Below are 22,416 nucleotides of genomic sequence, written 5' to 3' on the forward strand. Positions count from 1 at the left end.
GCTTCCACCGCGTATTAATTACTCGCCTCTCTGGGGAGGTAATAGTTAATTTACAATTAATTGCAGTACGTACAGCGGTAATAGTCTGTGTCTAGATCAGCGTTCGGTTTGCAATTAAAATAAAAAGAACATCCTAACTGTTTTCGTAAATTAGATTTCACTTTGCAAAGTTATTATGCCTTTTTTTTGGGGGGGGGGGGGGGGCAAGTTCGTAAATTAAAGAGCGCGTGTCTACTTACAGACGTGGGGGGGGGCCGTTATTTGGAGCGTGTGAGGCTAATGAAGTGTTAATATAAAGCCTGCTTCCATACCCATTCTCCTCGCAATGCCATCAACCCTCTTTCCCAATCCTTCCCACCTTCGCATTTCTTCTTTTTAAATCCTTTATATTAAGTTCACTTGCTTGCTTGCTTACGACCGTGCAAATCTTTCGGTCGTTTTTTTTAACCCACTTCCCGTGATCCAATCGAGCTGACATTTTGCACACAGACTCGTTGTGCGAGACAATTAATGTTCGTGAAATTTTTTTTCCAAAATTTTACACTGTTTAGGGAAAACAAATTAAATATTTAATTACCAATCGCTTAATACTGGCAGACAATCATCTGACCCATAGGTGGCAGCCATCTCAAGCCAGAGGACGAGAGGACTCTAGCCGCCACGCATATAAAGGATTTATAGTGAAAAACTTTGTTTTTACGGGTTAATTTTTTCCATCCCATTCCCATCTGGTCACATGCCTTCACGTCCAATCCCACATCTTACCATCCAATACCTACCCGATTCCATCCAATCCCATTTAAACCCATCACATCGATTCTTATCAAAATTCCATCCACTTCACGTGAATTACCTTTTCTTAGAATCCTCTATAAAATGTATTCGCATCTCGCTGCCCTCCATCCCTTATCATCCACTTGTCATCCTCTCTAAACCCACTCCTGTCTCTTCCACTCCAGCCTTATTTGATCCCATCCTATTTCAGTGAAATTACCGTGCCACCACATCACGACTCTGAACCCATCTCGTCCAATCTCATCCCACCCCTTCTCGTGCTACGACATGATGTCCGTCTTTCCACAAAGTACCTGCACTCTTCATTGGAGATGGCGCGTCCCGTCCTGCGATGGACTTCATTCCATGTGAAGTGAAAATAAATCCCACGGATCGAGTGTATAGCCGCGTGATCTGCACGTGCAGCCACGCAACACACGCACACACACGGGGGCCCCTAACACGACAATACATCTTCTTGGTTCTTTCGGTAAAGTCACCACGTAGAAGGGAAGTAATAAAATAATAAAAATAAAACATAATAAATAATTCTCACGACGTTTCGGCTACAACGCAAGCAGCCGTCTTCAGGTGAAGAATGCAAGTTATTATGTCACCTGAAGACGGCTGCTTGCGTTGTAGCCGAAACGTCGTGAGAATTATTTTATCATGTTTGATTTTTTATTACTTCCCTTCTACGTGACTTTACCGAAAGAACCAAGAAGATGAATCCCTGCAGTCACGAAAGCTTTAAAACGACAATAAATGTCAACATCAAAGTTTAACGAGAAACGTTTGCAATAAATCCGAGCTTTAAAAAAAAAACATTCAAATAAAACATACTTCGGGTGCCAGACGTGAAGAGCATTCGTTTCTTTTGATTTCCGAGCTTCAACAGATATAGCCAGATGCACGGACGGAGGGCCGCTATAATTTATGGTGAGATGAGAGCCCCGGTGAGAGCCGAGGAGTGGTGGCTCCCGAGGGGAGGCAGTTCACCAACACGGCGGGGAATCGCACCTACCGCGCGACCATCGTTTAAGCCTACCTCACCTATTAGCATCGTTTTTATTGTTACCAGGTAAGACTCCACTGAGCTGCATTGATCTTTTTTTCTAGAGGCGACCTGGCCACAAATGATAGCTCAACGGAGCGGCCCATCGCGTGCAAATTCATTTCGGCCAAATACTCTAAACGCAAGTTGATTCCCTATGAGATGTTTATTTGGACTGTGCCACGCAATGACACCGTGCCGCCTGTACGCTCGCGTGTTGACACGGCAGAGTGAATAACAACAACAATAACAACAACAACAATAACAACAACAATAGTAATAACGCAACCGCTTTCGCTTCTGTTTACCTCTTAGGTACCGACTGGACCTGACTCACCGTGGTACGTTCACTTTCTTACGTATTTTGTTTCACATTCATTTACATATCATTGGGGATTGCTGGGGGGGGGGGGGGGGGGGGGGTTAATTCCCCCTGACCCCCCCTGACCGCCGCCCCCGTGCCTTATGATGAATATGGTTGTGTTCAGAATCAGAAGTTTAATTCCCGAGTCACGCCCGCAGAGCTAAGAAGCTCTTTTTGAAAGGCCAAACTCTGCCGCAAGACACCTTGCAAAATATTCCACAACTACGCATGTAAACAAACATAAACACACACTTGATACGGTCAGAGCAATTATGTTGTAAAGCTGCATTCGCACTTAAACCTAGAGTGATCTTAACAATTGAGTCAGTTTAAATGAGGATAGAGATGGAATGATGGAGATTGGCTAGAGACGCAACTGGATGGTTACAATGCGGGTGATTTTGGTAAATGTCCAAACGGAGGTGCCACGTTGTTGAGCTATCAATCGTGGCCAGGTCGCTTCTGAAATATAAGTTAATACCTCAGTGGGCTTTGCCTGGTAGGATGGGAACGGTTTAGTTTTGTTTGGGTGGTTTGTTTACCTTTCTTGTACTCTGCACTACTATCACGTTTTGTACTGTTTGCTGGTGTAACGTTCTTACCCCGCGCTGGGCATCTGTGCAAAAAGAGCTTTATAGCGCATCGGATTCCTGCAGGAAAAATAAATGTTCGGATTCTGGGTTAAATGCCATCTTCCAAATGTTGTCTCAAGCTCTAAATGCCCCCTCCCCCACCTCCCCAAAAACAAACCTTATAGCTGAGTAAAAAATATTATACATTTGTTCCGCTAATATAAATTATTTATGACTTCCTGCCATTTAGAGAGTTACGTGGAATGAGTTTTGTCACCAGAGGAGGGGGGCTGGAGGGGGGAGGGGCTGGGTGTTCCCAGGGGGCCAAACAAAGTTTGAGAAACACCGCAACTCCACCGATGGCAATCAGCCACTACGTGAGGCTTGGGCAGGACACGTGGTGGCTAGAAACAGACGACGACGACGAGGTTGGTGAAGAAGAAGACGAAGAAGACGAAGAATAACAACAACAACATCGGAGTGGCAGTCGAGGATGGAACGAGTCTGCGGGTTGGTGTGAGAGCCGCAGCGGCAGGCGACTTACCGGGCAGACTTTCATCCAGCGGTGGAGTGGTCGTGTGGGGACGATGCGACGGGTTGACCGCGTGACCTGCGAAGCGGCCACTTGAGGGCGCTTTATTCACCCCCATTCTCTTATCGTTTATACATAAGGGAAATGTGTGAATAAGTGTGTCTGTTCGAAATGTTTAGCGTACTTCCCAACATGCAACATTCTTGAAATTTGGCATCTGGGTAGCTTCCAGACTGCGCACAATGCAAAAAGTATAAAAATAGACTTTTGTATTTGTGGGGGGGGGGGGGGGGGGGGGCGCAATAATGGATATATTTTGCACGGCAAGTGAGCGGTGACGTCACATCAGTGATGTCACCCGCATGCGGCAGCGTGACGCAGTGTGCCTGCTAACGTCACGCACCCCCCCCCCCCGCACCCTCCGCATATTAATCCAAGACAAAAATCCAAGTCTCGGGCGAAGCCGGCTAGTAAAGCTAGTTGAATATAAATCAATTGTTTTCATCATTTTTATTATTATTATTTGATTCTAATGGGGGTGACGGCGGGGGGAGATTCGTTAAAGTGTAAATGTGAAAAATAATCATCTGTTAATCCTTTACTACTCCTACCTTATTCTCCGGACACACGTGTAGCCCTGTAGTTTAAAGGAAAGCGTGTGGGTGCGTCTTATAATCCGGTAGGTGCGTGGGTGTGAGCGCGCGCGTGCGACCAGATGAGTGTGTAGGGGGGCACAGGTAATGCGGTGGGTCTCATTGAGAATACGGTAATCCTTAAATCACAATTCCCCTGCCCTTGGCTGAAATGGCTAAACGTGCGCGCGTGCGTATTTTGTTGAAGAAAAGGGCAAGAATGTTTCAGGCAATTACCCTGATTATTCGCGTGCACGCTCACTCCACGTATGCCAGCACAGACAATAACATTGCAGTGTTTCGTGCCGTGCGTGTATATAGCGCGTGTGTGTATGTGCTCCCCTAGGTCGACTCAGCCTTAAATGCGTATCCTCCTGGTGCAAGTGTGTAAACAGCAGCACTGGGGAGACAAAGGCGGCCGGGCGTGTGTTCGCCACCCACCCTCTTGTGTGCCGTGCCAGCCTGCATAGGTGCTCGCTAAAAGAACTTGCCCCAACGGTCTGTTAAGGCTATACGGGGGATCTTTGTCTTTGTGTGTGCAGTGGGGAGCGGTGGTGTGGCGGTTAGCGCGCTGCGCTGTGAACTTGGCGATCCGATTTCGATTCCAGCCGACGGCCAACATCAGCGACGAACCTTCCTCAATGTGGAATCGGCCTTCAACGAGTACCTGATGGCCGTGTGTTAAACATTGCCACCAGGGAGACAAATGCAGCCGGGCGTGTGACTGGTTGCTCTCGCGTGCCGTGCTGGGCTTCAAAGCTACTCCCTAACAGCACTTGCCCCAACAGTCCGTCAAGGCTACAGGGGCGAGGTGCTAAATCTTTGCCCTTTCTTTCGAACGTACGTGGTTTATGCGCTGCGCGCGTGCGCGTGTGCGCGCATCTTAGCCTTGGTAGATCTGTGTGTACGTTCCGTACGTGGTGGTGTGTGGGTGATGGGAGCGGGGTCTGTGTCCCATGGGGAGGCGTCTCCCCCCCCCCCTCCTTCCTCCTCCTCACCTCGCCGGAGCCACAATCCAGCCTCCCTGGCAACATTCCAATGAGTGCCACCATAAATCAAATAGCCTCTCCTCCCCACAAACTCTTTTTTTCCTCTCTCTCTCTCTCTCCTCTTTCCAACCATAAAACATGTGCTTGCCTGGCGAGCTTCAATAACGCAGCGACTCTACAAAAGGCAAACATGCCCCCAATACTCTTGGAGGGAGCCAAGTGCTGTTAGCGAGCACCTATGAAGGCCGGGCAAGGCACACACACACACACACGAGAGAGGGGGTGGTGGTGTGAGTGGCCAACACCACGCCCGGCCGCCTTAGTCTTTCTAGCGATTATGATTTATTTTAGTTTTTTGTTCAAAACCCGAATCTTGTAATTCATTTTTAAATCCTTTATATTAAGTTCGCTTGCTTGCTTACGACCGTGTAAATCTTGCTGTCGTTTTTTAACCGACTTCCCGTGATCCAATCGAGCTGACATTTTCCACACAGACTCGTTGTGCGTGACAATTAATGTTCGTGAAATTTTTTTTCAAAAATTTTACACTTTTTAGGACAAAATATTATATTTAATTACCAATTGCTTAATGGTGGCATGCAATCATCTGACCCATAGGTGGCAGCTATCTCAAGCCAGAGGACGAGAGGACTCTAGCCGCCACGCATATAAAGGATTTATAGTGAAAAACTTTGTTTTTACGGGTTATACTATTAAAGGCTGAGTCGTACCTGGAGTTAGCCCAACGACCGGTTTCGTAAAATCGTCACGGGTGTTGCTGCATAAGTGGGACTGGAACGCGCTCACCACCACCCCTCCGCTCCCCCAAATACAAATACCCCCCCCCCTCCCCCGTATAGCCCTAGCCCGTGTTTTTGGGGGGCAAGTGCTGTTTGCGAGCACATATTCTTTCCGCCACGGAGCGCACAAGGCGGTTGGGTGGCCAAACCCACGCCCGTTTGTGCACACCGCGCCAGGTAAACTCATTTGAGGCTGAGTCGATCTAGGGGGAGGCCCAGCACCGGTTTCAGACAATCGTCGCTGGTGTTGGCCGTGATCGAGAATCGAACTGGTTGAGGTTGGGGGGTTGGGGGGGTTGGGGGGGGGTAGGGATCGTGAGGTTTCGTAGCTGCGGCGATGCCCACAACGCTCGCCCCCACGTCACGTGGCCGGCCACTGCGCCCCCACGTGGCCTCGGGCCGCAAGCGCTCAGCTCTCAAAAGCGTCAAAGTTTAAACACGAGACGCGAAGCTTTTCGCGACCGCGGGAGTTTCATCTTCGGTTCTTTCGGTGCAGTGACGTAGACAGTGAAATCAAGTAGTTGTAATAGAACACGACGTTTCGGTTGCAACACAAGCAACCGTCATCGGGTAAGAATGAATGATTAAACAGAGACACGGGGACAGCATAGGCAGAGACACACGCAGAGAGAGAGAGACACACAGACACACGCAGACACGCAGAGCGAGACACACACCAAGACAAACACAGACACACACAGACACACACAGACACACACAGACACGCAGAGCGAGACACACACCGAGACAAACAGGAGTTTGCTGCGGCGGCTTGAGCCGAGGTGTTGGTGGGCGGGTGGGTGGGTGGCTCCTCCCAACAATCATTCCTCCCGAGGGCGGGGGGTCGATAAAACGAATACGACGTCGTGCCGTAGTTGCGCTGCTGCCTCCAACCCCTCCGCCCAACCGCCATAGGAACGTGGAATTTCCTACCACGGTCGCGTGCAGGCAGCGTCAGCAGATGAGCACAGCCTCAGTAATTATAATTTTCGCAGGAAATAAAGTTGACTTTGTTTCCATTTGTGAAGCAGGTAAGGTAGGTGAAGGCGCAGCCCCTGCAAGTGCTCGCTCACGCCCCCCGCTGGTGGAAGGGCCTCCGCTAAATATGTACGGGGCTCTAGAGAGCTCATCGAGAGCGCGATCTGTCCTCGTCTTGCACGAGAAGCACCGTACACACCTCAAACGACGAAATAATCACCAAACTATACGATGATCTTACTGCACCGTACATTTGATGCACTGATTCACCTGGGTAAGCCCTTGGGGTGCAGCGCCCACGTGTGTAAGGGTGTCTATGACGTCACTTGGCACGTGCATAGACATGGCCGAAAGCTATTCTGATGTCCTTCCACGGCCTCTCTACGACCTGTGGAGAAGGGCCGTTGAACGAAACGTCGCCTATCAAATACACTTTTTTGTTTTCAACGCTGTGCTATTGAGGAACGTGTTGAGTTTGAAAAGTGTACATATATATACAGAACCTCCGACTAGCACACTTGCGAGAAGAGTTCCACATACACACATACATATATCGATCACAACAGCCAATGAGATCCCGACCTCGCCTCGGCCCCGAACCCTAGCGCCACCCGCTAGCTGCCCAATGACCCGGGCTGCCATCTGCCTCCCTCCCCCTCGCGCTCACGTTGCATTTTCCTCTCACTATGGGCGTTAAGGAGCTCTCCCACCCCATCCCACGACAGCTCCACGCACACAGAGGGCAGCTCCCGGTGACCTGTGACCTCTGAGAGGGGGACTGCGAGTGGAGCGGGTTTGGTGGTGGTGGGGTGGGGGAGATTCTCGGTGGGGTCAGACAGGGGACACGTGGGCTCCCTCGTAAAGCGTGGGGGTTAGAGGTCATCGTCGGGATACGAGAGGGTGGGCAGCAACAGCAGCTGCCGTAAAGGAGACCGATTGTTTCGCAACACTTGAACTTAGCGTGACCTTTGCTAGGGGGCGGGGGTGGCGTTTGGGGGGACAGTCAATGACAGCTGCCTCTCCAAGTCCATATCGGGGGGGGGGCAGCAAAGGGCAGCGGGTGAGCATCTTCATCGATTAAAATCGATATACAGGAGTGCGATCGGGGGTTACGGGATCGGTTATATGAAGGTTTCATTTCAAGGGAACGCACATTTGTACAGTATCGCTGTCCCGCTTTTGGTTTAGGGAGTGAGCAAAGCTGCAGATACGAGAGAGAGAGAAAAACAACCCATCAATCGATAAAACAGTAGCATGCAGCGTGGGGTGGGAATGAACCGCACACGGATTGAGTGTTGGACGGAGTCCGGGACATGGTGGCCACTCCGACACGTGACGGCGCATGGGACACGCTCGTGGTTCGGGCTCTTGCCACTGTGCAGCTTCCAAGCTTTGTGAAGCTCTGCCTTTGCTCATATGGGACGGCCATAAATCTTTGAGCTGTTTCAGTTCTGTCTTGAAAACGTACCTCTTTAAACTGGCCTTTTACTCACCGCCTAGCGAGTGGGTGAGTCGGTGAGTAGGGGAGTTGGTGGGTGAGTAAGAGAGTGGGTGAGTGGATGAGTAGGGGAGTTGGTGGGTGAGTAAGTGAGTGGGTGAGTGGATGACTAGGGGGGTTGGTGGATGAGTAAGTGAGTGGGGGAGTTGGTGGGTGAGTGAGCGAGTAGGTGAGTGGATGAGTAGTTGAGTAGGGGAGTTGGTGAGTGAGTGAGCGAGTGGGTGAGTAGGGGAGTTGGTGGGTGGGTGAGTGAGTGGGTGAGTGGGTGAGTAGTTGAGTAGGGGAGTTAGTGGGTGAGTGGATGAGTGGGTGAGTAGGGGAGTTGGTGGGTGAGTAGATGAGTAGCTGAGTAGGGGAATAAGGGAGTTGGTGGGTGAGTGAGCGAGTAGATGAGTAGGTGAGTAGGTGAGTTGGTGGGTGAGTGAGTGAGCGCGTGGGTAAGTGGATGATTAGGTGAGTAACGGAGTTGGTGGGTGAGTGAGCGAGTGGATGAGTAGGTGAGTAGGTGAGTAGGGGAGTTGGTGGGTGGGTGAGCGAGTGGGTGAATGGATGAGTAGGTGAGTAGGGGAGTTGGTGGGTGAGTGAGTGAGCGAGTGGGTGAGTGGATGAGTAGGTGAGGAAGGGAGTTGGTGGGTGAGTGAGCGAGTAGGTGAGTGAATGAGTAGGTGAGTAACGGAGTTGGTGGGTGAGTGAGCCAGTGGGTGAGTGGATGAGTAGGTGAGTAAGGGAGTTGGTGGGTGAGGTGAGCGAGTGGGTGAGTGGATGAGTAGGTGTAGTAAGGGAGTTGGTGGGTGGGTGAGCGAGTGGGTGAGTGGATGAGTAGTTGAGTAGAGGAGTTGGTGGGTGAGTGAGCGAGTGGATGAGTAGGTGAGTAGGGGAGTTGGTGGGTGGGTGAGCGAGTGGGTGAGTGGATGAGTAGGTGAGTAGGGGAGTTGGTGGGTGAGTGAGTGAGCGAGTGGGTGAGTGAGTGAATGAGTAGGTGAGTAACGGAGTTGGTGGGTGAGTGAGCGAGTGGGTGAGTGATGAGTAGGTGAGTAAGGGAGTTGGCGGGTGAGTGAGCGAGTGGGTGAGTGATGAGTAGGTGAGTAAGGGAGTTGGTGGGTGAGTGAGCTGAGTGGGTGAGTGGATGAGTAGGTGAGTAAGGGAGTTGGTGGGTGAGTGAGCGAGTAGGTGAGTGAATGAGTAGGTGAGTAACGGAGTTGGTGGGTGAGTGAGCGAGTGGGTGAGTGGATGAGTAGGTGAGTAGGGGAGATGAATCCGGTATATGCCTCGGCGGACGGTCAAATGCAAATAATTGATTGCTGATTGCACCGAGGAAAATTCACTGCCACCGGCTCGGATGGGAGAAGTGAACACTGACAATGGGATTCGAGAGCGAGGAAAACGCGTGCAGATAGGAGCATCGGTCGAGGTGCATGTTCGGAATTACGGAGACGTCGGGCAGACGGAACACGTGGATCAGAGGAACATACGCAGGTGAATGTGATCTATTAAAGCTGTTCAGACATTTAAAAAAACGGGGACTTTGGCAAGACGCGCGGCTGGAGAGGATGGAGGCCCGTGTGGTCGAGACGAACTCGAGCAGCCAAAGGAGACAAAGGCGTTTTGGGAGCAGCAGGACCTCTCTGCGGAGACGGAGCGAGACAATCATCCGGCGTGAAGGAGCGAGGTTTAGTGTCACATTGAGGGGCTGTGGGAGACTGCGGCGGATCGGGAGGTCTTCATCCAGCAGTGGATTGATCACGGCTGACGGTGGTAGGTTGTGGTGGTGGTGGTGGTGGTATAAGCATGTGGTTTCGGATTTGCACAATTATACAGAGGATGTTGCAGTTCGTTTTGCAATTGAGAACTAAGTTTAGTCTGCGTGAAGACACAAAACAACCCCGCGGATTTAATAACATTCGATTGTGACCTTTCGCGATGTTTTATACCTGGATGTGAGTATGACTCCACTCGAAATACACTTAAGCCAAAGAATTCGGGGCCTTGGTAATCCGTCATGTCGTTACCAAAAAGAAATGATTACGACAAATTAACGCGACGTTCAGCAATTAACGCGTATTTTCTTTTTTGCGAGTTAATTAATCCCGAGCCTCAACATCGCAACAGAAAATACTCCCATTTCAACCCATTTAAAACAGTCTGCCTCAGCAGCAGACCATGCTTTCCCACCTGACGACGGACGCTTGTGTTGCGCCCGAAACGTCGTGATTTATTTTATTTCATACCTACGTGACTTTACCGAAAGACCCAAAGAGTACATATATAATATTCGCTTTGAACAAACTACAATGCGCTAGTGTGGCAGCACGTTCCATGCCGGTAGACAGGAATAGATCATCATCATCAGCAGCATCATCATCAGCATCATCATCATCATCAGCAGCAGCATCATCAGCATCATCATCATCAGCAGCAGCAGCATCATCATCAGCAGCATCATCATCAGCATCATCATCATCAGCAGCAGCATCATCAGCATCATCATCAGCAGCAGCAGCATCATCATCAGCAGCAGCAGCAGCAGCATCATCAGCATCATCATCAGCAGCATCATCATCAGCATCATCATCAGCAGCAGCAGCCATGTTGAACGCACTGCTAGATCGAAGCCTCCACAAGCAACCTCCACAATCTCTCACGATAGCTGCGATGCCAAATCACGCCAAGTGATTTGAACGCTCGCTTCCCCAGGATAGATGCGGGATGTTTGTTTGGCATGTTAATGAGTTTTTTTATTATAATTAACATCATCGCCGGGACGGAGCGACGGGTTTCGGATAGAACCAACATCTTTATTGACCCCGGAGAAATCCGATGAGCTATGAAGCACTTTGATTTTTCTCACAGATGTCCGGTAGGGGCGGGTCAAAAAGCTACGTGAACAAACGATACAACAACAACAACGAAAACGATCGTGGTGCAAAGTACAGGAAATGAAAACAAATCTCAAAAATGTAAAAATACGTAGACTAAAAGAACTTACATGGGTTTTAATTGCATAAAGTAGACCGGGTTCTCAGGCTTGGGTCGCGTGCACTGCGCGAGGAGCGAGGAGGAGGAGGTGGTGGTGGATTGTGGGAAGGGTCCTCAGGCAGCAGTGGGTCGACCCTGGTCGATGTTGAACTCCACGGGGCTCCACCGAGCTCTGTGCGGGGTCGGTTTGTGCGAGTTCGCGCTGTAGGACGTGGTGCAGCATTGTGTGTGTGTGTACTGTGTGTGTGTACTGTGTGTGTGTGTACTGTGTGTGTGTACTGTGTGTGTGTACTGTGTGTGTGTGTACTGTGTGTGTGTACTGTGTGTGTGTGTGTACTGTGTGTGTGTACTGTGTGTGCTGTGTGTGTGTACTGTGTGTGTACTGTGTGTGTGTACTGTGTGTGTGTGTACTGTGTGTGTGTGTACTGTGTGTGTGTACTGTGTGTGTGTACTGCGTGTGTGTTACTGTGTGTACTGTGTGTGTGTAGTGTGTGTGTACTGTGTGTGTGTGTACTGTGTGTGTGTGTGTACTGTGTGTGTGTGTACTGTGTGTGTGTACTGTGTGTGTGTACTGTGTGTGTGTGTACTGTGTGTGTGTACTGTGTGTGTGTGTGTACTGTGTGTGTGTACTGTGTGTGCTGTGTGTGTGTACTGTGTGTGTACTGTGTGTGTGTACTGTGTGTGTGTGTACTGTGTGTGTGTGTACTGTGTGTGTGTACTGTGGTGTGTGTACTGCGTGTGTGTACTGTGTGTACTGTGTGTGTGTAGTGTGTGTGTACTGTGTGTGTGTGGTACTGTGTGTGTGTGTGTACTGTGTGTGTGTACTGTGTGTGTGTACTGTGTGTGTGTACTGTGTGTGTGTGTACTGTGTGTGTGTACTGTGTGTGTGTGTACTGTGTGTGTACTGTGTGTGCTGTGTGTGTGTACTGTGTGTGTACTGTGTGTGTGTACTGTGTGTGTGTACTGTGTGTACTGTGTGTGTGTACTGTGTGTGTACTGCGTGTGTGTACTGTGTGGTGTGTGTACTGTGTGTACTGTGTGTGTGTACTGTGTGTGTGTACTGCGTGTGTGTACTGTGTGTACTGTGTGTGTGTAGTGTGTGTGTACTGTGTGTGTGTGTACTGTGTGTGTGTACTGTGTGTGTACTGTGTGTGTGTGTACTGTGTGTGTGTACTGTGTGTACTGTGTGTGTACTGTGTGTACTGTGTGTCTACTGTGTGTGTACTATGTGTGTACTGTGTGTGTACTGTGTGTGTACTGTATGTGTATACTGTATGTGTGTACTGTGTGTAGTGTGTGTGTACTGTGTGTGTGTGTACTGTGTGTGTGTGTACTGTGTGTATACTGTATGTGTGTACTGTGTGTGTAGTGTGTCTACTGTGTGTGTACTGTGTGTGTAGTGTGTGTGTACTGTGTGTGTGTTTACTGTATGTGTGGTGTGTGTACTGTGTGTGTGTACTGTGTATGTGTACTGTGTGTGTACTGTGTGTACTGTGTGTGTGGTGTACTTGTGTATGTGGACTGTGTGTGTGTACTGTGTGTACTGTGTGCGTGTACTGTGTATTTGTGTACTGTGTGTGTACTGTGTGTGTGTGTACTGTGTATGTGTGTACTGTGTGTGTGTGTACTGTGTATGTCTTCTTGGTTCTTTCGGTAAAGTCACGTAGAAGGGAAGTAATAAAATAATAAAAATAAATAAAACATAATAAAATAATTCTCACGACGTTTCGGCCACAACGCAAGCAGCCGTCCTCAGGTGAAAACCAGGTCCGTCGAGGCGACAGAGTCTGAATGAAACAGCACACGAGCTTGGAGCATATATATAAGCTGGGCGCATTGACAAAGAAATTTGCATATCAAGAGGAATTTAGCATATTCATGGAAATGCAGGAATGTGATTAGTACTGCATATGCATGTGCATTATGCAGGATTAACAGCATCAAAGGGAGCTACAGTTGCTGCTGCTGCTGCAGTTGCTGCTGCTGCTGCAGTTGCTGCTGCTGCTGCAGTTGCTGCTACTGCTGCAGTTGCTGCCTTATCCATTTTTAATATAACACTATGTATTATTCTACCCACCTTACTGGCATGGTGCAGTGTGCAGAGTAATGTATGGTGTCGTAATTGTATAGTAAATATATAGCAGTGTGATACACATTAAGGTGGGTAGAATAATACATAGTGTTATATTAAAAATGGATAAGGCAGCAACTGCAGCAGCAGCAGCAACTGCAGCAGCAGCAGCAACTGCAGCAGCAGCAGCAACTGCAGCAGCAGCAGCAACTGTAGCTCCCTTTGATGCTGTTAATCCTGCATAATGCACATGCATATGCAGTACTAATCACATTCCTGCATTTCCCATGAATATGCTAAATTCCTCTTGATATGCAAATTCCTTTGTCAATGCGCCCAGCTTATATATATGCTCCAAGCTCGTGTGCTGTTTCATTCAGACTCTGTCGCCTCGACGGACCTGGTTTTCACCTGAGGACGGCTGCTTGCGTTGTGGCCGAAACGTCGTGAGAATTATTTTATTATGTTTTATTTTTATTATTTTATTACTTCCCTTCTACGTGACTTTACCGAAAGAACCAAGAAGATGAATCCCTGCAGTCACGAAAGCTTTAAATCGAAATTTATACTGTGTATGTGTGTACTGTGTGTGTACTGTGTGTACTGTGTGTGTGTACTGTGTGTACTGTGTATGTATACTGGGTGCGTACTGTGTGTACTGTGTGTGTGTACTGTGTATGTGTGTACTGTGTGTGTACTGTGTGTACTGTGTGTGTGTACTGTGTGTACTGTGTGTGTATACTGTGTATGTGTGTACTGTGTGTACTGTGTGTGTGTACTGTGTGTACTGTGTGTGTATACTGTGTGCGTACTGTGTTTACTGTGTGTGTGTACTGTGTGTGTGTACTGTGTGTGTGTACTGTGTATGTACTGTGTATGTACTGTGTGTGTGTACTGTATATGTACTGTGTGTATACTGTGTGTGTGTACTGTGTGTGTACTCTGTGTGTACTATATGTACTGTGTGTGTTCGTACTGTGTGTGTTTTCTGTATTCTATGCGTACTGTGTGTATATGTGTGTACTGCATGCACTGTGTGTGTAATGTGTGTACTCTACGTGTACTGTGTGTACTGTGTATGTACTATGTATACTGTGTGTGTACTGTGTGTGTACTGTGTGTGTGAAATGTGTATGTACTTTGTGTGTGTACTGTGTGTGTGTACTATATGTAGTGTGTGTGTGTACTGTGTGTGTGTACTATGTGTGTACTGTGTGTGTGTGTACTGTGTGTGTACTGTGTGTGTGTGTACTGTGTGTGTACTTTGTGTGTACTCTGTGCGCACCACTCGGCAGGCAGCTGTCTCCTCGTGCGCTTTCGTTCTGTGTTTGGAACGCATCTACTACACCACGCTCGTACGACCGCATACAGCGAGCGAAAGCTGTGATGACGATTGAACTCCAATTGCCTTGGGCTCCCCCCCCCGAACCACAAATTGCCCCCTCGCCACCCTCGTGTGCCCCTGCGCACTCGGCACGACTCGAAAGCTGCCAAGTTGCGTTTATCTCTCTGATCGAGGCCAATCCGTTCGTGAGCATTTCGCTAACTTGTAAACTAAAAACACACAAACACACAACACGCGAACCGAGTCGGAAGTCCCCAATGCAGGTGAGATGACCGTAGCTTGTGAATTGTGATGTGTTTTAGCGGGTCACATTCAGCTGTTGAATCTCAGTGGGCGTGTTGAGATAAGGGTCACCGGGTGTTTAAGGGGTGGGAAATGATTTGGGCAACTCAGGTGGCTTCGATAGTAGACGATTTTTTAGAGGCCGAGTCGACCGAGGGGGAGGCCAGGTATTGGTGGTGGTAGTGGTGTGGTAGTGGTGGTGTGGTAGTGGTGGTGGTGGTTGGTGTAGTTAGTAGCAGTGTTGGTGGTGTAGGTAGTGTTCGTAGTGGTCATGGTAGTGGTGTGGTAGTGGTATTCGTCGGTGTAGTTAGTAGTAGTGGTGTAGGTAGTAGTAGTGGTGGTGGTTGTAGTGGTAGTGGTGGTGATGGTGTAGGTAGTGGTGGTGGTAGTCGTGAAGGCAGTGGTGTGTGTAGTTGATATAGTTAACAGTAGTAGTGGTGTGCAGTAGTAGTAGTGGTGATGGTGTATGTAGTAGTAGTGGCGTGTGTAGTAGTAGTAGTAGTGGTGGTGGTGTTGGTAGCAGTAGTAGTGGTGTGTGTAGTAGCAGTAGTGGCGTGTGTAGTAGTAGTTGTGTGTGTAGTAGCAGTAGTAGTGGTGTGTAGTAGTAGTGGTGGTGGTGGTGTAGGTAGCAGTAGTAGTGGTGTATGTAGTAGGAGTGGCGTGTGTAGTAGTAGTAGTGGCATGTGTAGTAGTAGTGGTGTGTGTAGTAGCAGTAGTAGTGGGGTGTAGTAGTAGTAGTAGTGGCGTGTGTAGTAGTAGTAGTGGTGGTGGTGTAGTAGCAGTAGTAGTGGCGTGTGTACTAGTAGTGGTGTGTGCAGTAGTGGTAGTGGTGGTGGTGGTTGGATGAAGATCGCTCCCTCTCGCGCAAGATCAATTGACGGAACAGGCTCGTTACCGTCCGAGGAGGAGGAGGAAGATGGAGAGGGGTTTTTATTTTCCTTTCTGCTGCTCCGCCATAATTTGATACAGCCTGGTCGAGACCAGGACCATTCATCTTGCGTTCTCACTGCGAGCCCTGCCAAAATAATACTTTAATTGTCGTTGGATGGCTTCAAATTCTGCTGCGGCTTCACAGAAAAAAAAATCTTTGCACCCCCCCCCCCACTCCGTCCCTCGCCCCCCCCCAACTCGCTCCCCCCTTTCTATCTGGGCGCACAGTGACCGTGCTGATAGGGCCACTGTCAGTCGTGATGGATGCCCGCCGAACACGGGCTCTCTGCACTTGGCTGGCTTTTCTCTTGCTCATAAAATCCAACACAAAGAAGCCCTGGGCGCATTGTTTCACGGGGCATAGCGGTGGTGGTGTTGGTTGTTGTTGTTGTTGGTGGGTGGGTGGTGGTGGTGTATTTGTGGAGAGCGGTGGCGCAGTGATTAGCGCACTACGCTACTAAAAACACAAAAAAGCCGGCGAGGCCCGTTCGATTTCTCGCTCGCGGCCAACGCCGTTGACGATTATCTTGATCCTGTTGTTGCAAACAAAGGACACGTTTAATCCAGCTTATTGAATGCTATCGTTTGTGAACACGTGTGTATAAAAAAACAACAGGTACGATGCCTCGCACGTGCACGACTGATGACCAGAGACGTCCCGAGGTGTGGCGAGTCGGGGGCGACCGCCCTGGGCCCTGTGCTTTGAGGGGGGGGGTTGAACATCGCGCTTTGAGGTCACGGCGTCGGCAGGCCCACACGGTGCATGCTTTGCACCGCCCCCCCCATCCCCCATGCTTACCGGTGTCACCATGATTAGTGAACTACTCCTGCTGCGGTGTGCATTCACTTTGGAATATTCAAAAAATGTATTAACCAAAACAAACATCAATGGGCCTCAGGTCTGATGTTCTTTTATTTATCCGGGAAAAGTCACAGTGAGTCCAGTAGGACCCTGCTATGTTTTTAGTTTTTTTATTGTTGTTGTATTGTTTATTTAATGTATAAGTTGTTTATACACGTGGGAGGAAATCAGAGCACTGGGGGGGGGGGGGGGGACCCCCACGCAAGCGAGGGGACAACACTCAATCTCCCCTACAGATGGAAACAGATGGGGATGAGTTTTCGCGACACCACCTACCCTCACTGCCATCTCCACAGCGTGGCGCGCCCCATTTACCGATGACTATGCCCGAGACGTGGAGAACCATCAATTCACCAGTCGCGCTCGCAATGATGCACGTGCGTTGATTTATTTCGCACCGGACGCGTCCAACCGCGTTCATCCGATGTGCCGGGGAAGGACAACTCATTGACGCAATTGACGTCATCTCACAATAGTCAGAAGTGTATTGCCCGAGTAAAACCCGTAAAGCTAAGAAGCTCTTTTCCACAAGGCAACTCAGTCGACAGACAACATCACAGCACTCCACAATTATAGAATTGAAAAAATATTTCTCTTAAAAAAAAGATCAGGAATGGTGGTGGCTGTTGTGACGGCGTAGTCACGTGATGTTACCCCCCACCCCCCATCGCAATCAGACGAGGAGGATGAGGAGGAGGACGAGGACATGTACGACGACGCGTGCGGGACCACGTGGGCCCACGACCTCGCTCCGTCGCCGCCGCTCACGTGGAAGAACAAAAGCGTCGCTCCCGCGGTCGGTACGTGGCACGGGACATGTGTTGCAGGTTGTCTATGAATGAGTGAAAATATCTTCTTGGTTCTTTCCGTAAAGTCACGTAGAAGGGAAATAATAAAATAATGAGAATAAACATAATAAAATAATTATATTATATAACATAAATAATAAACTAATAAAAATAAAACATAATAAAATAATAACATAATATAATATATACTTTTTTATGTTTTATTTTTATTATTTTATTATTTCCCTTCTACGTGACTTTACCGAAAGAACCAAGAAGATGAATCCCCGCAGTCAGTGAAAATAAAATTCCATGATGGTGTTTTACACTATTATTACCGATACAATGAAAAACAATGTTATTGTATTATCACGAGCTTGTTTGAACCGTCCAAAGATGTGGTGTATATGCGGTAAATCTGAAATATTCAATAGAGAAATTGTTCAGCTCATGATTATTAATGAGGGGGTGGGGAGTTGCCCCATGTGGAGTGACGTCACCCGCTCATGTTATTGGGGAGTAGTGCAGCATGTGGAGTGACGTCACCAGCTCCATGATTATTAATGAGGGGGGGGGGGGCTCATGTGAGAGTGACGTCACCCGCTCATGGTTATTGGGAGGGTGCGGCATGTGGAGTAACGTCACCCCCTCATGGTTATTGGGGAGGGGTGCGGCATGTGGAGTGACGTCACCCGCTCATGGTTATTGGGGAGGGGTGCGGCATGTGGAGTGACGTCACCCGCTCATGGTTATTGGGGAGGGGGGGGGTGACTGATGTGGAGTGACGTCACACCCTCATGGTTATTGTGGAGGGGTGGGCATGTGGAGTGACGTCACCCGCTCATGGTTATTGGGGAGGGGGGGGGCATGTGGAGTGACGTCACTCGCTCATGGTTATTGGGGAGGGGTGCGGCATGTAGAGTGACGTCACTCGCTCATGGTTATTGGGGAGGGGTGGGGCATGTGGAGTGACGTCACTCGCTCATGGTTATTGGGGAGGGGGGGGCTCATGTGGAGTGACGTCACCCGCTCATGGTTGTTGGGGAGGGGTGCGGCATGTGGAGTGACGTCACCCGCTCATAATTATTAATGAGGGGGGGGGCTCATGTGGAGTGACGTCACGCGCGGCCCACACACACAAACATTATTGGCTTCTTATATTAGTAATTAATTGTACTCATCATCATCATCATAACGATCCATGGGCAGATAGCCCTGTAGGTGTCCGCTGCAGATTTCGTCATTTGTTTTCACTTCCCCATCTCTGTCTTGCGTGCCAATACGCTTCAAGTCGTGGGCACATCTATCTGGCACCATTCTCTGATGTCGTCGTCAATACATTCTCTGTGAGGTCTTCCTCTCTTTCCAGCTCCTGTCCATTTTCTTTTCCAACAACGAAAACAACAACACGCTTTTAATTGTACCGTTGGTATTCTTTGGGTCTGTCGGTCAAGCACGTAGATTAAAAAAAAGAACAAAAAGATTTTTTTTTTTTTAGTTACATTGAACCTATCGGCGTGACTTTACCGAAAGACCCAAAGAATATTAATTCCTGCAAGTCACGAAAGCTTTAAGTTAAGATGTACCGTTGTTGTCCATCCTGCACACGTGTCCATACACTGGAGTGCCGGCTTTCCTTCTCAGTCACCGCCTCCTGCATCAGGTCTTCTTCTATAAATTCATGCGATTCATAATTTTGCCTGACTTATTGGGTGGGGCAGGTCGCGCAAGTCACAATGCCAACGTGTAATATTCCGGGATAGTGAGAATCAGTACCATTTAGTGGGGAATCAAACCGTGGGTTTGGATCGACACGCGTACAGGATTCCTCTTGCGGTACCTCTGGTGGTCGTGGACGATTTCTATAAAACGGGCGCACGAAGCGACACCGCACGAGAGACGGTTTGTCTGCCGAGTAGCCCATAGAGTACACACACAGTACACACGTACACACACAGTAAACACATAATACACACGGTACACACACGTACACACACTTACACACACAGTACACACACGGTACACACACAGTACACACGGGACACACACAGTACACACATAGTACACCATCAGTAACACACAGTACATACAGTACACACACGGTACACAAAGTACACACATAATACACACGGTACACACACGGTACACATACAGTACCACACATAATACACGGTCACACGGTACACACACGATACACACACAGTACACACACAGTACACACACGGTACACACAGTACACACACGCTACACGCACACAGTACACACACAGTACACACGGTACACACACGGTACACACACAGTACACACAGTACACACACAGTACACACCGTACACACACGGCACACAGTACACACACGGCACACACACGGCACACAGATAATCCACGGTACACACCCGATGTTGTCCTACGCCCGACCGATAGCCGCATCTGAGTGAATTCAAGCCGCGCATAGGGAATTTGGAGTAGAAATAATTGAGTCGTATATACCCGAAATCGCACACACCAAGGCCGTAAGAAGCAGGGAAAACTTGTTTTGGATGCCGTGGTTTATCAAAGTTCTTGGCACCAAGAAATACGATGATGATGAAGATGTTGGGACGTGGTCCAAATCATGAAAGCTTCCGTATCGTTGCCATTGAACCCATTACAGCAATGAAAGCACGACGCTTAAAGAAAAGAAAAAAAACATGGCATGTTGGTGCCAGATAAAATGTTAATGTATTATTTTCCTTGAGCGAAAAATCTGCCGGTCTAAAGCGTTTCCAGACCACACAGAGAGAGAGGGAGAGAGGGAGGGGGAGGGCGCACGGAGCCAAACGAAGGCGGAATATTTGAAGTGGCCACGTGTACAAATTTAATACCAGCACAAGACCGCAATCGGTAACGAAGGCAGATGCACAATCTCGTTGTTGAAAAGTACCGGGAAATAACTCAAAATGTATGAATAAGTGTCGAAAGACGCGCTGAAGACCCAGCGTGGAGTCGGCACACCTCGCAAGCCCTCCGGGGTGGGTGGGTCGGGATGAGATCATTGTACGTGCGCGCGTATTTGTGTTACAAGTGCATAAGGAGCGGCATAGAGACCCACACACTCGTACAGAGATCTAAAGAATCGCATAGAGACCCGTAGACTTACATAGACATCCACAAACTCACGCGGAGATCTTTAGCAGTTAGCGCGCTGCGCTACAAATTCCACAACCCACTTCAAATACCACTCACGGCCAACACCAGTGACGATTATCTGAACCGGTCAAGGGCCAAGTTATTTTTTTATGTATTTCTACATTTGTTTGTTAAACCCCAAAAACATTTTTTACCATCACATCCCCCGCGAAATGTGACAACTGGGTGGTGATTCGCAGCAAATCGTGCAATACATCACCACGCAACTGGCTGGGACATTCTCGGCCCGTCAATGCAGCAGGCACACGTGACCTCTCGGCTCTGCGAGAGAGAACTATGGTAGAAGACAATTTGAAGTGGCACGTTGGCCAAAGAGAAAGATCTCCCGTACAGCCTTAATCAACTGTTGGGGCAAGTGCTGTTGGCGAACACCGAAGAAGGCTGGCACGGCACACGAGGGGTGGGTGGTGGCCAGCACCACGCCCGGCCGCCTTTGTCTCCCCAGTGGCGATGTTTGCACACCGCACCAGGGGAGGCACAGCACCCGGTTCAGATAGTGGTCACCGCTGTCGACCGTGAGCGGTAATCGAACTCGGTCGCAGGGTTCGTTGCGGAGCTCGATGACGGCTACGCGACCGCTCCCAAAGCACTCAGGCACGAGGCTGCCACCACATTTGTTTCAATTCACTTAGCGGCTCTTAGGCGCTGCTGCTGCTGCTGCCGCTGCCAGAAGTCGCAGTCACGATGCGACCCACGGGCCGCGGCGTCGTCTCGGCCGTGGCACCACTTAGGGCGAGATTCGCGTGCCAGCGGGCAGGAACTTTAATGCAGCAATACGTGGTGGTGGGGGGGGGGGAAATGTTGTAGCCAAATTGGAGTTGGAGGGGGTGGGGTGGTGTCCAGCCAATTCAGTAATTTTTGGCGGCAGCAGCAGCAGCAACAACAGCAACAAAACTGGCGGAAAAGGGAATTTGCGACGTACCATAAATCAGGTGCCCCGCTCGGCCCGATACGGGCACTTGCGAACGCGGGCCACGTGCAGGAACGAATTAGGGGGGGCGGGGGTGGGGGGGGGCTGAAGGTAGCCGTGGAACTATCGCAGTTGCTTCGCTCATTTTCAGAGGTGGGGGGACACTTGCGCCGATAAGATATCATCAGCGCGAGGTTCCGCCAAACGTTTGCAACCACTGGTTTGGACAGCGTGATGGGGTGCGTCAGGCGCCCGCACGAGAGGCCACCAGAACATTCAGTGGCAAGCGGGCCTTGCCATGAAGAACACTCAAATATCGCGAGTGGGGACGCGTTTTGTTTTTTATCGGCGTCACCCCCCCCCGCCCCCTCCTCCCCACCCAACCGCCCCCCCCCTCCCCCTCCTCCCCACCCAACCGCCCCCCCCCCTCCCCACCCAACCGCCCCCACTCCTCCCCACCCAACCGCCCCCCCCCCCCCCACCCAACCGCCCCCCTCTCCTCCCCACCCACCCCCCCCTCCCTCCTCCCCACCCAACCCCCCCCTCCTCACCCAACCGCCCCCCCTCCTCCCCACCCCCAACCCCCCTCTCCTCCCCACCCAACCCCCCCCCCCTCTCCTCCCCACCCAACCCCCCCCCTCCTCCCCAACCCCCCCCCCTCTCCTCCCCACCCAACCCCCCCCCTCCCCATCCACCCCCCCCCCCTCCTCCCCACCCAACCGCCCCCCCCCTCCTCCCCACCCAACCGCCCCCCCCCTCCTCCCCACCCAACCGCCCCCACTCCCCCGACCCAACCCCCCCCCTCCTCCCCACCCAACCCCCCCCACTCCTCCCCACCCAACCCCCCCCACTCCTCCCCACCCAACCGCCCC

The sequence above is a fragment of the Lethenteron reissneri genome, chromosome 18 (assembly GCF_015708825.2).
Source record: "Lethenteron reissneri isolate LAM-NWPU_2019-01 chromosome 18, ASM1570882v1, whole genome shotgun sequence".
NCBI classification, from domain to species: Eukaryota; Metazoa; Chordata; class Hyperoartia; order Petromyzontiformes; family Petromyzontidae; genus Lethenteron; species Lethenteron reissneri.